This window comes from Mastomys coucha, unplaced genomic scaffold (assembly GCF_008632895.1).
Source record: "Mastomys coucha isolate ucsf_1 unplaced genomic scaffold, UCSF_Mcou_1 pScaffold23, whole genome shotgun sequence".
In the NCBI taxonomy this organism is placed as follows: Eukaryota; Metazoa; Chordata; class Mammalia; order Rodentia; family Muridae; genus Mastomys; species Mastomys coucha.
The window spans coordinates 51963825-51980029 of record NW_022196906.1 but is presented as its reverse complement, the minus strand read 5'-3'; the positions used below and the strand labels follow the sequence as shown (position 1 = coordinate 51980029).

At 46.1% G+C, this 16205-nt stretch overlaps 1 pseudogene; it reads left to right on the top strand.

The window, feature by feature from the left end:
- The first annotated feature begins 6986 nt into the window (after positions 1 to 6986).
- On the top strand, positions 6987 to 7264 carry LOC116073628 (annotated as a pseudogene).
- The last annotated feature ends 8941 nt before the right edge of the window (positions 7265 to 16205 follow it).

The window sequence follows — 16205 nt, the reverse complement described above, 5'->3', positions numbered from 1 at the left end:
TTTATTTATTTATTAGTACATGTTAGTACACTGTAGCTGTCTTCAGACACACCAGAAGAGGGCATCAGATTTTATTATAGATGGTTGTGAGCCACCATGTGGTTGCTGGGATTTGAACTGAGGACCTGTGGAAGAGCAGTCAGTGCTCTTAACGGCTGAGCCATCTCTCCAGCTCCCCTGGGGCAGGTTTTCTAGGTGTGTGCCTTAGTATTACCATACATGGGGGGGGGGGTCTTGTATCTTCATTAAATTATTCATCTAATAACTTTTTACTGGTCTGGACACATGAAGATTTATTTTATCTTCTAGGTTAAAAATCCTCTGCCCTACTTAGTTTCTCAGATTATTTCTGCATTGGCCAGTGTGAGTTCTTTCTCATCAATTCCTGTATACCTGTTATTCAACCATCCAGCCCTACATGCTTATTATGTACACAGGAACTTTGTCCTTTTGGCAAAACCCGGGCAGTGGTGGCTCATATACATTTAAACGAAGGAGGAAAAACAAAACAAAACCAAAAACAACAACAACAAAAAGAATGCATATGATGAGGGCTGGAGAGATGGATCAGTGGTTTAGAACACCGACTACCCTTCCAGAGGACCTGGGTTCAATTCCCAGCAACCACATGGTGGCTCACAATCATATGTAGAATCTGATGCCTTCTTCTGGTGTCTCTGAAGACAGCTACAGTATATTCACATACATAAAATAAAAAAAACCCTTTTTAAAAAAAAAAAAACTGGAAGGGACATTCTAGGCTCCTTTATCCTTTGCCCAAATCCTAGAAGCCATCCTTTCTCCATGGACCCCTGGATCCTTGCACTGAGAACTGGTGTCAGAAACCACGATCCCAGCTCTGGGTGAGACTCTCAGAAAAGCTGGGATCAGGTGGTAGACTGGGATGAGAGAGAGAGAGAGAGAGAGAGAGAGAGAGAGAGAGAGAGAGAGAGACGGAAAGAAAGCTCAACCAGGGGGGCCGGAGAGATGGCTCAGCGGAAAAAAAAAGAAGAAAGAAAGCTCAACCAATAATGTGCTTATCAGGAAAGCACCAGGACCCCTGCTTGCTTCCCAGCACCATGGCTTAGTGTACAAGTATCCTGGAGGCTGCCCAGCCAGCCAGCCACCTCAGTAAACCCCAGGCCCCTAAGGGGTTTCTGTCTCAAAAGACAAGGTGGGACTGAACATGACATCTAGAGCTTGTAATCCCAGCACTCAGGAGGCAGAGCAGGTGGATTCTGTGAGTTTGAAGCCAGCCTTGTCTATATAGCATGTTCCAGGCTAGCCAGGACTAGTGAGACTTAAAAACAGAAATGAAACCAAAAAAGACAAGGTGGATGCCTCCAGTGACACCCTAGGTTGACCTCTGACCTTTGAGTAAAGTCTTCGTCCATCCTACAAGTGCACATGGGCACACACAAAGGTTTAAGATGAGAAAGGGCTCTGTGATGCCCTAGGTTGACCTTGGATTTTTAAGTAAAGCCCTCCCCTCAAGTGCACATGAACACAGGCAAAAGTTTAAGATGGTAAATCTTATATGTATTTTCCTAACATTTAAAAAAAAACAAAACCTTCGAATTTTAAAAACAGGAAACACAAACCTTTAAAGAATGCATACGAGCTGGGCAGTGGTGGCTCATATGCATTTAAACGAAGGAGGAAAAACAAAACAAAACCAAAAACAACAACAACAAAAAGAATGCATATGATGAGGGCTGGAGAGATGGATCAGTGGTTTAGAACACCGACTACCCTTCCAGAGGACCTGGGTTCAATTCCCAGCAACCACATGGTGGCTCACAATCATATGTAGAATCTGATGCCTTCTTCTGGTGTGTTTGAAGACAGCTACAGTATATTCACATACATAAAATAAACAAACCCTTTTTTTAAAAAGAAACATGCATATGACAGTATGTGTCAATGAAGTCATTTTATGGCTATGGTCAAATGTAGGGTCTTGTGCATGAGCATTTCCAAAGCTCGTTCACTCTGGTCCAGCAAGTCCACTACTAGGAATTCCTCCTTCATTTAAACTTACACAAACGACAATAACATGCTCAAGGGGCTTTTTTTGTTTAATTTAAAATAAGGGTTTCATTATGTTACCCAGGCTAGCTTTGAACCCATTCTGTAGCCCAGGCAGGTCCCAAACGTGAGATTTTTCTGCTTGGACCTACCTAGTGTTAGGATTACAGATGAGTGGGGGTTTGTTTTTGTTTTTGTTTTTGTTTGCTTGTTTGTTTTGTTTGTTTGTTTGTTTGCTTTGGTTTTTCAAGACAGGGTTTCTCTGTGTAGCCCTAGCTGTCCTGGAACTCACTCTGTAGCCCAGGCTGGCCTAGACTCAGAAATCTGCCTGCCTCTGCCTCCCAAATGCTAGAATTAAAGACAGGTGAGTGTTACCAGGCCTGGTTCAAGGATTTTTGTTGCAGATATCAAAAATCAAAGTCAAGGGTTGTGACGTGGCTCCTTGTTGAGGTTTTGTCTTTTACTGTTTACTGTAATGCCACTCTAACCTCCAAGATCTGGAGGCCACAGGTAGCCTCTAGGAGCCTGGCCCCAAGTTAATTCTGATTGGTGAATAAAGATGCCGGGAGCCAATAGGTGGGGAGAAGAGAGATGGGGGGAATGGGGTTTGTGGTTAGGTTTCCCTGGGCTTGAGACCCCAAGGAGGTGAGAGAGAAGAGAAAGAAGCCGCCCTGGGATAGAAGAATGTGCAGGAGAAAAGAAAGGAAGAGGCCGCCATGGAAGAAGAATGTGCAGGAAGGAGAGAGAGGGAGGGAGGGAGAGAGAGAGAGAGCTGCCATGGGGTAAGAGAAAAGAAATGTGGGCCAATCGGAGCTAGGAGCAGTGCTGATGAAACATAGTATATAGTAAGTAATAATTCGGTGTCATCGATAAGGAAGTGGATTCTAACATGAAGGCTTATTGTGCTGATTAAGGTATATTAAGATATAAAAGCCGGTCAGTGGTGGCGCACGTCTTTAATCCCAGCACTTTGGAGGCAGAGGCAGGTGGATTTCTGAGTTTGAGGCCAGCCTGGTCTACAGAGTGAGTTTCAGGACAGCCAGGGCTATACAGAGAAACCCTGTCTCGAAAAAACAAAAATAAATAAATAAATAAATAAATAAATAAATAAAGCTCTGTGTGTGTGTGTGTGTGTGTGTGTGTGTTTAATCCAGGAACATAAATGGTCAAAAGGGAGAAGAAACCCACATGGAGATTAATTAATATTTTTTTACTACAGCTCATTTGTGAGAGCTTACCCAGCATGCTTGAGGCCCTGAGTTTTATTCCCAGCATCAGCATAATCTTGCTGTGGTGATACACACCTATAATCCTAGGAGTTAGGAGGTGGAGGTAAAAAAACCAGAAGTTTCCCTTCCACATCCCAGCCTTTTCATCGTCAACGTGCTTTTAAAACCTTAGTGCTCTGCCGGGCCCATCTACCAATGAATACTAAATAATGGTCATCATCCTGAAACTGAGTCCTACTGGGCCATGGTAGAAAGACCTGCACAGAGGCAGGAACAATAAAGCAATTCCTTTATAAGAAAAAAAAAAAAAAAAACGATAGTTCAAGGCCAGCCTAGGTTCTGCAAGACACTATCTCTCAAATAAACAAACAAATACATAAATAAATGAAAGAACGTGGAATTGCTTTTGTCAAGCATTACAAGATAATAAAGTGAAATCTAGAAAGAAATTTCACAAACAGCTAATAAGAGAAACAAAAGACTGTGTTGTCACATCACACAGACTACAGCAGCCTCAACCAGAGAGCATGCTGCCAGGACATGTGCCCCATCATTGTCTGCTCAACCTGGGACAGAAACAGCCCTTGCTCTTGATTCTGTGGCCAAGGATCGTTGCATCAACATAACTTACGAAAGCCTCCTCGCGGTACCTTTGACACCTGCCCCTTGCCTCAGCCTCTTTGCAGACACGCAATTTACTATGACACAGGTACTGCTGTGGCAATGTTACTTCAGCAAACACGGAAAGGCTGACTTATGGGTGCAGATCTGCTGTCCCAGGGCTGGTGCACACCTTTAGTCTCAGCACCCAGGGGGCGGAGGCTCTGTGTATTTGAGGCCAGCCTGGTCTAGAGAGCAAGTTCCAGGCCATTCCAGGGCTACACTGCGAGACAACACCTCAAATGAAAACAAACATATAAAGGTCTACAAAGATGGTTCAACAGCTTAAAACTCTGGCTGCTCTTTCAGAGGACCGGAATTTGATCCCCAGAACTCACATGGCAGCTCACACCCCTCTGTAACTCCAATTCTAGGGGAAATCCAATACCCACTTTCTGACCTCTGCAAGTACTGCATACATATGGTATACAAACAAACAAGCAAAATACCCATACGCACAAAAAAAAATTAATAAGAGTTCTTGTACAAACCCTGAAACTGAACAATAGTAACAACAACTATTTATGTTTGGAAATTCTGTCTGTGTTATTCAGGATGACTCAGTATTCCACTGAAATCAGTAATAGTTAAAATGACTAAAAATTTGACAGACCTATATAAAACAGTACCTTGATGTGAAGATTTTTCCAGACCAACATATACAGCCTTGTTAACATTCACAACTTTCTTTTTTGTTGTTTGCTACATTCTTTATTTAATTTTATGTGTTATAGTGTTTTGCCCCCATGTATGTCTATGTTCTATGGTGCTCAGTGCATTTAGAAACCAGAAAAGGGCAGTAGGTCTTCAGGAAATAGAGTTACAGATGGTTGTGAACCACTTTGTGGGTGGTGGGAATTGAACCAGCTCCTCTATGTAACTATTGCCTGTCTAGCCAGCCATTTTATGCTGTTACTGTTACAAGGAAACTTTCTCATGTGCTGTTACTAGGAAACTTTTTCATGCCGCAGTTGATTGTATGTTCTGCTAAATTCTATGCTTTGATGTTCTTATAAACCAATCACAATAGAGGTCAGTTAGAACTGCTTTGTATAATTAGCTTCAACAAACGTGGACCTGATCCAACTGCCTGGCAGCTCTTGCTGTACCTATCAGCTGCCCCTGGGATAGGCCCCAATGTAAGAGAGACACCTATACCAATATAAGAAGCCATTAGGCAGTGGTGGCACACACCAGTACATGGGAGGCAGAGGTAGGCAGATTTCTGAGTTCGAGGATAGCCTGGTCTGTAAGATTTGGAGAACCGAGTCTTACATCCAGGATGTTGTCCCACTCACAAAAACACAGAGCCAGAGAACGATGCAATTAGCATGAAGTTTTTAATGATCCAGTATACTGGGATCGTCCAGCATTCAGGCAAAGGCGACCCCGAGGAACAAAAGTACACACTTTTATACCTTCCCAGTACATAGGTTTACAGCATGAGTTGGTTCTTTCTCATTGGTGGAGCCTATTGTCTCTTGAGTCCATTGACCTCTGTGCCCCAGGTGAGGAGGAGATACCGGTTGCACATAGGAGGGGTGGGAGGAGACCCACCCCTACTGGGGACATTTCCTGGAACTGAGCATTACCCCCAAAATTAGGGCCTCTCCTGGGGATGGATGTTTGCTCATTAAACCTTTTTGAAGCTCTCTGTCTTTAGGCTTAGTGGACATTCCTGTCTCCTCCATATTTTTATGAGGTGTCCCTGTTTGCTCAATTCTTACAGGTCTACAGAGTGAGTTCCAGGACAGCCAGGGCTACACAGAGAAACCCTGTCTCAAAAAAAAAAAAAAAAAAAAAAAAAAACTGGAAAAGAAGCCATTAGGAATAAGACTTCCATTTTGGGTAGGGGTTGAATAAAGTTTTAAGTTCCCCAGACCTCCCTAGGAATTACCATCCTACTTGGCAGAAAGAATCATGTACGTGGGCAACTGACATTTTGTTGGCAAGTTAAGACATAACTGTTAAGTAAGGCAAGTCCCCTGCCACAGTTGAATACCCCAACCAACTGGAAGTCCCCTATCCCTCAATCCTGACTGGTGGAATAACTTGCCCAGATGTTTGTAGATTTCAGGCTTAAAAGATCTATGGCATTTTTGCCTCAGGCTTGCAGTTTACCGCCTGAATCTAGACTGCAGCCCTGATCAATCAGTCTTGGGACGTGTGTTCAATAAACCAGTGGAGCAATCTCTCCAGCCTGTCTATTTTTGAGACCAGAATCTTACCATGTACCCCAGGCTAACCTGGAATTCTCAATTCTCCTGCCTCAGACCCCAAAGCTTGCAGGCACTTGGCTACAGGTGTTCACCACTGTGCTTAATCCATTTATGATTTTTCTGTGGGTTTTTTTTTTTAAGTTTTTTTGAGACAGGGTTTCTCTGTGTATCCCCAGCTGTCCTAGAACTACCTCTGTAGACCAGGCTGGCTTGGAACTCAGAGATTGGCCTGCCCCTGCCTCCCAAGTGCTGGGATTCAAGGCTTCTGCCACCACTGCTGGCAGGGCTGGTTTTGAGTTTTTGTGTAAGGTTTCACTGTGTCTCCCAGGCTGGGGTGAAACTCGTGATCCTCTTGCCTTGGTTTCCCCAGAGGTTTTATGTTTCTGCTTTTCACACTTATTTTATTTGTGTCTATGTGTGCAGTGGTGCATCTGGAGGTCAGGTGACACCTTGCAGGAGTCTATTCCCTCCTTCTACCATGTGGGTTCCAGGGATCTAACTCTCCCTCAGGCTTGGCTGCAAGCACCTTTATCTACTGAGCCATCTCAAAGGCCTGTGGAGGTGAAGTTGGTTGGTTTGTATGTGAGCCTCAGAGTCAGGTATCTCTTTATTTGGCTTTCCATTTATGTTTTAATTTTATTTCTATTTTCTGTTATTGTTTTGGTTTGGTTTTTTTGTTTTGTTTTGTTTTCGTTTCATTTTGTTTTCACAAAGGTCTCAAAAGAGAGACCTGGAACTCAAAATATACCAGTCTTGGTTTCTTTACTATTGCTGTGATAAGATACCACAACTGAGGCAAGTTATAGTAGCAAGGTTTTTTTAGAGTTTCCTGTTCAGCTTTTGGTGTGAGATGGCTGAGCCATCGCAGGGGAGAACGAGACACGAGATACTGGTGGCTGTGGGTCCCTCCGGGCAGTCCCAGCCCAGCTGCTTTGATCTCGTGAAGATGGGCTTTGTCATGGGTTGTGCCGTGGGTATGGAGGCTGGGGTGCTGTTCCGCACCTTCTCCTGTCTCAGGATCGGAATGCGGGGTCTGGAGCTGACAGGCAGGCAGCATTGGGAAAACCATGATGCAGAGTAGCAGCACCTTTGGCACTCATGGCCGTTGGAATGGGCATACGATGCTAATTAGGTCACGGATGCCCTGCTACACCTAAACTTCCCCATTCATTTCGACCCTTGTACAATAATAAAGTTTTCCTTCTCATAAAAAATAAATAAATAGGGTGCTGGTGAGATGCCTCAGTGGGTAAAAACACTGACTGCTCTTCCGAAGGTTCTGAGGTCGGATCCCAGCAACCACATGGTGGCTCACAACCCGTTATGAGATCTGACGCCCTCTTCTGGTGCGTCTGAAGACAGCTATAGTGTATTACGCAGGAGCAAGCAGAGGTCCTGAGTCCAATATCCAGCAGTCACATGATGGCTCACGGCCATCTGTACAGCTACAGTGTACTCATATACATAAAATAAATAAATAAATCTTTAAAATAAATAAATAAATGAATAAATAAATAAGTAGAGTTTCCTGTTCTGTCACCACCATGGTGGGTGCACGGCAGCAAGCGGGACACCATAGTAGCTGACAGCTCCTTTTTTGATCTGTGAGGTGCAGGCGGAGAGCTAACTGGAAATTGTGGGAGTCTTTTGCAATATCAAAGCACACCCCCAGGGACACACCTCCTCCAACAGGGCCATACCAAACAGTTCTACCAAGTGGGGACTAAATACTCAAGCATATGAGCCTATGGAGGCCATTTTTATTCAAGCAACAGAATAGCCTAGAATGGCCTTGAGTTTCCCATCTTCCTTGCCTGTATCTTTGATTGCTACAGGTACCAGTGTGCACCAGTACACCCAGTATGTGCAGTGCTGGCAACTGACTGCGACTGAACCTAGAGCTTTGCTATGGAAGTACTCCACCAACTGAACTACAGCCCAGTTATTTGTTTAAAAACAAATATATGCTAATGTATGCAGAGAAGATGGGGGAGAGGGTGTATTTCTTCTCTGGGAAGGTTATAGATGTCTATGGAATATAGGATTTTTTTATTGTTTGTTTTAAGACAGAGTCTCTCTATTATGTAGCTCTAACTGTTCTGGAACCCTTTATATAGACCAGTCTGGCCTCAAATTCACAGAGATCAGAGATCTGCCTCTGCCTCCTGAATATAGGATGTAGATTTCCTTTTTAGTTCTAAGGGTTGACTCCAGAGCCTCTACCATAGTAGGCAAACAATCTACGATTGAGCTAGGCTCCCTGCCTCCCAGCACTATCTCAAGTTCTCCCTGCCCCAGAAAAAAAAAGGGGCAAGTGTCAAGTGGAACTGTAGTCATCGAAGTCAACATTTTCCCCATTGGTAGGACCCGATGTTCAAAGGAAATTGTCCTCCCCTCCCACCTTGTGTACACTTGAAATAAAAATTGAGCCAGCTGGTCATGGTGACACACAATTGTGATCTACACCTGCAGGAAGTGAACACAAGGGCTGCTCAGGGGTAAGAGCTCTTCCAGACCGCTCAGGTTCCATCCAGCACCCACGGGGTAGGTCACAAGCATCTGAAACTCCAGTTCCAGAGGACCCAACACCCTCCTTGGGCATCAGCTACACACATGGTAGCTGTGTAGCAAACGACATCCGTACATGCAGGCAAACCTCCCATATACATGAGAAATAAAATTTCAAAAGGTAGGGCTGAAGTAGAGTAGGCCTGAGGTAGGCAAGACTCACTGAGAGCTACAGGATAGCCTGGGCTACATAGCAAGACCTAGTCTTTAAAAACAAACAAACACACACACAACTGCATGCAAAAATAAGATCCCTCTGGGCATGGTGGTGTACACTGTCAGTGAGTTCTAGGCCAGCCAATGAATAAATAAATGCATGAGTAAATAAATAAAAAGTAAATAAGTAGAATCAGGATTGATCTGAGAGGAAAAGAAGTCTTCCTGTTTCCCAGTTGCTTGTTTTCGTTTAAGGTCTTGCTATGTAGCTCTGGGCTCTGGCTGGCCTGGAACTAACTATACAGATCAAGCTGGCTTTGAACTCATGAAGATCTGCTTGCCTCTGCCACCCAAGTGCTAGGATTAAAGATAGGCACCAGCAAATCGCAGGTTTCATTCCCTCTTCCTGCCTGGTCCTGATTTCTCAGGCTGGGCTCTCCCTCTACCTTCTTTGTTCAGGACTGTTGCACTGAGTGTGGTCTGTGCTGCCCCCTCGTGGTCACTTGAGAAAAGTGAGTTTCCCATAGTGGTTGCCTTCTAGCCACAGTTCCTCAGATCCCACCCCAACTAGGTAGGCAATCGAATGAGAAGTGGTTTGTATCACAAATGCAACTTCAAGGTGACCCTCAAGTTTTCCTCCCCATAAAATCTAGAGAAGTTACTAATAGTGGCTAGAACATGCCCCCTCTTCTCTGCATCATTTTTTGGTCGGGTTTTTTACAGACTAATTTGAAGCAGAAATTCTTTGTCTAGCCAGGTGTGATGACTTGAAACTTAACACTTCAGACACTCAGTCAGGAGGATTGCAGTGAGCTAGAAACTGGACTGAGCTACATAGCAAGTTCCAGGCTAGCCTTGGCTAGTACTGAGAATCTCATTGTAAAACAGTAGAACCAGCTAACTATATAACTTAGAAAGACACACACCAACATCAGCTCCAGGAACTTGGGGGACCATAGCTCTTGGAGAACCTTCTGATTTGCTGACTGGGAATTCTTGATATGCATCTTCCCCTCCCCCAAGTCCTTTTTCTAACCCTTCCCACTCTAATCCCCAAACACACTAACCAGGAGAAACTCATACATATTACTGTCACAAGAACCAAGAGGGGGGAAAAAAGGCAATGGGGAGAAGGGTTAGAAAGCCAAAGAGGGGCTGGGCAGTGGTGGCGCACACCTTTAATCCCAGCACTTGGGAGGCAGAGGCAGGCGGATTTCCAAGTTTGAGGCCAGCTTGGTCTACAAAGTGAGTTCCAGGACAGCCAGGGCTACAGAGAGAAAGAGAAAACCCTGTCTCAGGGGAAAAAAAGAAAGAAAGAAAGAAAGAAAGAAAGAAAGAAAGAAAGAAAGAGTAAGAAGGCGGTGGGGGAGCAGGAGGGGAAAGAGGTTGTTCCATGTCCAGTTCCTTCTGCAGTGCTTCTTCCTGCACTCCAAGGACTACCTTCAAGGCTGAGGCCCTGGTTGTTTTGTGTGCACACAGTGCTTAGGTAGAGATCAAAGGACAGCCGTGAGCAGCAGGCCTGGCCTTCCACCTTGTTTGAGACAGGATCTCTTTATTTTCTCTGTATCCCACAAGCCAGACTAGTGGGCCATGAGCTTCAAAGAGTCCCTTGTGGCCACCTCCCGTCTTGTGGGATTCCAGTGGGTGCTGAATGCTTGCTCCCCGATCAGTTTTACCCACGGAGCTATCTCCCCACCCCACCTCCCACTGCTTTTGTCTGTGTAGTTTGTTTGGTTGCTTTCTTTCTCCTTCTGAGTCAAGGTCTCTCTATGTAGTCCTAGCTGTTCCAGAACTCCATACGTAGACCATGCTGACCACAAACTCACAGAAATTCTCCTGCTTCTACCTCTGCCTCCGGAGTGCTGGAATTAAAGGTGTGCACCACCACATCCCACTGGTTGCTTTATTGAGACAAGGCTCTACTATACATAGCACAGGTTGACCTCAATTTCATTTTGTAACTCAGACTGACCTTGAACTAAGATCCCTCCACCTCAGCCTGTGGAGTTCTGAGATTATACCACCACACCTGACCCCATCATCTTTTTGGTACTGGACCCACTGGAGCCACTGATGCACATGCATTCTTGACTTAGCATACACATACACATGCTTACCTAGAATGACACGCAAGCAAATGAAGATTACAGGTGTACAGAGGCACAGAGACAAGAATGGGAGGAGATTCCCCCACACACACACACACATCCTTTCAGAAAGAGTGTATACAGGGGGACTAAATTCCAAAATCTTGGAGATACCCAGAGTCCAGCTGCCTCTTGATTCCACTTGAATGTCAGCCAAATTCCCTGTGCAGGTGCCTGCCCTCTGTTGGTCCCTCTGGGTGTCTGCATCCACTGAATCCTTAACTTCCACTTTAGCTCACCAAGAAGGTAGGCTGAGGGGCAGAGTGGAAGGGCTTGTACTACAACGACACTTCTGGTCATTTTCAGAGTTGGCACTATGAACAAGTCCTCAGAAAGAAGCTGCATCTATGCCGGGCAGTGGTGATATATGCCTTTAATCTCAGCACTTGGGAGACAGAGGCAGGCAGATTTCTGAGTTTGAGGCCTGCCTAGTCTACAGAGTGAGTTCCAGGACAGCCAGGGCTACACAGAGAAACCCTGTCTCAAAAAAACTAAGGAAGGACGAGGAGGAGGAGGAGGAGGAGGAGGAGGAGGAGGAGGAGGAGGAAGAAACTGCATCTACAACAGCGGGTTGATTAAAATGTAAGCATTTGGAAATAAAAGATTGGAGTGTTGCAGGCCCTAAGCATACGTACACTTTATCTCAGCTATCTCAGTCTTTCATTTGAATAGCCATTTACTGTCCCTTTCCATGTGTGGTCTAACATAACTATTAGGTAAGTCCTTTTGGAATGATGAGCAGACCCCTGCCTTCCACTAATCCAAAAGCTAAGGATGCCATCAGACAGCATCTGAGGCTTATGTCTGAGATGTCCCCAATTTGCTGTAACTGCCTACCTTTATGTACTCACCCATGATGTGAAAAGTGTTGACTTATGACTTCCTTAGTTCTATATTTAAAACTTCACAAAACTTACTGCCACATGGAACACGGAATTTGGGGAGCCGAAGTCTCTATTCCAGGGTGGAATAAATGATTTCTTATCTCCCTTGAGGAAAGAGGTCGGTTTTTACATTTTTTCCAAGATTTACCTTTTTTAAATTATGTGTATGTGAGTGTATCTACAGATATCTACACCTAAGTGCAGTGCCTACCATAGAGGTCAGAAGTGTAGGAGGCCCTGGAATTGGAGCTACAGGCATCTGTGAGTCTCCTGCTGCAAGTGCTAGGAATCAAAGTGGAGTCCTCAACAAATCCTGCTTAACCACTGTCATCTCTCCAGCCCTGGTGTTTGCATTTTCTTGGTTTGTTTCTCACGCCCACAAGCTGATCCTAATTTTGCTGGCAGCTCTGGCTGCTGGTGGGGAATTGCCCAACAGTGTATGATGCCCCAGGCTGGTACCAGGGCCCTGGGCTGCCTCTCAAAGGGCCAGTGTCAAACCATATCTTACAAAGCAAGCTCAGGGAGGCCTCTAAAGCTTCCTTCCTACCCACCTTCCCCACCCTTCTCGATTTCCCACCTGAGGACCTGAGACCACAGGAGCCAGAATCTCCCGCCCAATTTCCAACAGGCTGTGGGTGGGCATGACTGGCTACCATGTGATAAATGGGGGGGGTAGGGTGGGCAGGCAGGAGGCAACCATCTCCTCCTGCTCATCTCTCTGCCAACCAAACCCAGCTAGTGGGGGCTCTGGTTTCCACAGCTACCAGCAGAGGCCTGTTGTGGGGCAGGAGAAAGCTCAGGTTTGAGCAATTCTGCCAATCAACTTCAACATCCAAAGGTGATCTAGGTGCTGCTGTTTTACTCAACGTATCATGAACAAATGATAATTTAAAAACCATTCAGCAAAAAAAACAAACAAAGAAGAAGAAGAAGAAGAAGAAGAAGAAGAAGAAGAAGAAGAAGAAGAAGAAGAAGAAGAAGAAGAAGAAGAAGAAGAAGAAGAAAAGAAGAAGAAGAAGAGCCAGGCGGTGGTGGTGCATGCCTTTAATCCCAGCACTTGAGAGGCGGAGGCAGGCGGATTTCTGAGTTCGAGGCCAGTCTGGTCTACAGAGTGAGTTCCAGGACAGCTGGGGCTGCACAGAGAAACCCTGTCTTGAAAAAAAAAAAAGAAAGAAAGGAAGGAAGAAAGAAAAGAAAAGAAAAGAAAAGAAAAGAAAAGAAAAGAAAAGAAAAACATCCAGCAGCAGTAAGTGCTCAATAAAGTGCCCTTCTCACCTGTCCTCATTCAGAAAACTGGGATTGCCAGCAGCACTGGGGCCAGCGGCCAGAATGGCAGTTGCCTTAGGATCAGAAGCAGGCCAAGGAAGGGAACCCAAGATGTCCTGCTACACATGTGCTGACCTGGCTGTCCCCCTCCAGAGACCCCCTTTGAATGGAAAACACCCTTCTAAAATGCCCTTCTAAAGCCAGACAGAGTCCTTGGCCATGGTTTATGGAAAGATTTGTTTCCTCCATCCTGTGGAAGGATAATTAGTGCCTCAGAACTTTCTGGAAATGACTTTATCTCCTCTGGCCAGTACAGATCCTGATTTTAGTGTAATCGGTGACGGCGCGGCATCTCCGGCGTCTCCGTAGGCTCCTAACGGCCCAACTTCCCAGAACAGGCATGCAAAGTCTTGCAGACTACCCCAGGGCCTGGTCTGGCACCCTGGGGCAGAATCTTGTGACTCTGCCCTTCCTCAGGACCTCCTCTCTTGTTCTTCCCTTTGAGGGTCTGAGCTTTGGACACCAGAGGGCGCTGTTGCCTCTCGGATCTGAGGAGACTAGTGTCTGGCTTTATCCGAGACAAACCTAATTCTAAGAGAAAATCAGGAGGGCCGCATAACAATGGTGCTTATCTTCTACAGCTCTGACTCTATCCTTTCCTCTCGAAGTGCAATCCCATCAGTTCAGAGAGTGAGGCAGGAGGATTGCCACAAGTTTGCTACTCGGGGCAAACTTATATGCTCTCTGGAGCTACAGAGTTAGAGACAATGTGTCTCAAAACATTAATAATATGATCATTAATTGTGCTGGTATAGTAATTACTTGCTTTGCTTTTAGTTTTGTTCATTTGTTGTTTGTGACAGTCTCATGTAGCCCAGGTTGGACTCACACTCACTATAATTAGCTGAGAATAACTTTGAATCCTGGTTCTTCCTATTTCTGCCTCCTTAGTGCTGGATTATAGGCATGTAGATTTTTTTTAAAAAAAAAAATTTATGAAGATGAGCGAGTTGGTTCCAGCATTTGGGAAGTAGAGGCAGATAGATCTCTGTGAATTCAAGAGTAGCCTGGTCTACATAGAGAGTTCCGGGACAGGCAGGGCTGGAGAGACTTCATCTCAGTACAACATAAACCTAGGGGAAGCCTGGTGGTGTGGTTCAGCACCCCATTACTCAGGCATCTGAGCAGAACTGAGAGTTCAAGGCCTGGGCTACAGAACGAGTTCAAAGCCACTCTGGGAAGCTTAGTGAGTTAATTTCAAATTGAAAATCCAGGGGCTTGAGAGATGGCTCAGTGGGTAAGGATTCTGGTTCCTTTAAGGATACCATCCTCTCTTCCAGAAGACCTGGGTTCAATTCCCAGCACCCACTTGGCAGCTTATAACCATCCAAAACTCTAGTTCCCGGGGGATACGATGTCCTCTTTTGGTCTCCAAGGGCACTAGGCATGCAGGTAGTGGGCAGACATACACTCAGGGGAAAGGCCTGTACACATACAATAAAATAATAAATTAAAAGTTCAAAAAAAGGCTGGTAATGTAGCTAACTGGTGGAGCACTTGCTTGTTCTGTGTGAGGGCCAGCCTTCATCCCAAGTACCAGGAACAGAAAGAGAAAGAGAGAATGTAGCACCTGCCACAGAGACCTCTCACCTTATCTCCTGCAGCCCCAGTCCACGGAGCTGGCTGCCCTGGGATACCAGTCAGGATTGAAGCCACAACCAACAGAAAGTGACCTCTGCCACATCAGCAAGAATTAAACAAATGCACTGCCCCTAAAAGAAGCAGCAGCAGCAGCAGCCAGAGCCACCCTGAGGAGGCGACAGGAGCCTAGGAAGAAGAGGCCTCCCGTGCAGTCTAACAGGACTAGGCCCCTAGCCTCATGCCTCAGCTGCCAGGGAGAATAATCTCCAAGTCCCGGGGCACAGCTTCCCTTCCTTTCCAAATCCCCATTCTAGCTGCCTTGAAGTAAACAACACTGGGAACCAACCAGCTGCTCCAGGCTATGTTTCAGTCATGGGACATCTATTTCCCTGCAGTCCTTCACTCTGGCACAGGTGAAGTCCCTATCCCTGAGGCCCCCCAGGGGGTGCAGGAGGATGGGGACAGGACAGTCCTTGCTCCTGACAGGCAAGTTTGCCTTCTCTTTGAGGGTGTCCCTCATTGCTAGCTGGCCCCATGGCACGGACTAAGAGATGACAAACTACTAGCTTCTGAGAGCTCAGCACTCAGGGTGGCCAAAGTTACATACAGGCTCCGGGAGGCAAATATGGCCTTAGGGAATCAGGGTGGACAGTTTCTAGGGGCTGAGAGCCAGGTCTCTAACCTAGACTGAAGAGAGAATTGACTGGGGGCCTCCAACCCCCACAACTCCAACATGCCAGAGGGAAGCTCCTTGAGGGCAAGAGGGAAGTTAGGGTTGGGTGGGGGGTCCAGGAAGATTGACAGAAGGAAGGCAGGCCTGGAACTCCTCCTTGGATCGGGGGTCCTGAGACCTATGGCAGGAATGACAGCCAGAGAGCTCCAGGGAGTCTGCTCACTAATTTTCTATACTACTAGAGGCTTTGTGCCACCTGCCTATGAGTCAGAAGGAAAAGAACCAGCCCCTGTCCTCGCTGGCTCCCCACTATTCGGAGGAATCCCTAATTGGCTTAAGGATAGAAGGAGTGCCTGCTGGGGCCTGTGAAGACCTCAACTCCCAGTCCCAGGAAACATCCACAGCCCCACACTTGTGTGGTTTCCCCGGCACTTTACAGCTCCACCCCACCGTTGGCCAGACAAGGGACAGGTGTTGTCACATGGGGTCTAGCAGGTACACCTTCTGGGCAGAAGAATTTGCATGTGATTTGCAAAAGCTAGGTTTGAAGCAAGCTCCGCCTTCATGCACCCTGCCCACCCACTCTGTCGGATAGCCCTTCCCTCTGTGGAGTACCCCAGGACCTCTCTGCTCACCTTCCCCCTGAGCAAGCTAGATCAGCAGGCAGTTAAGAGGCTCCATCTCATCAACAGGCAGAGCCTGGGGATTTCTGGGTGGGGTGAGTCCTTCATAAA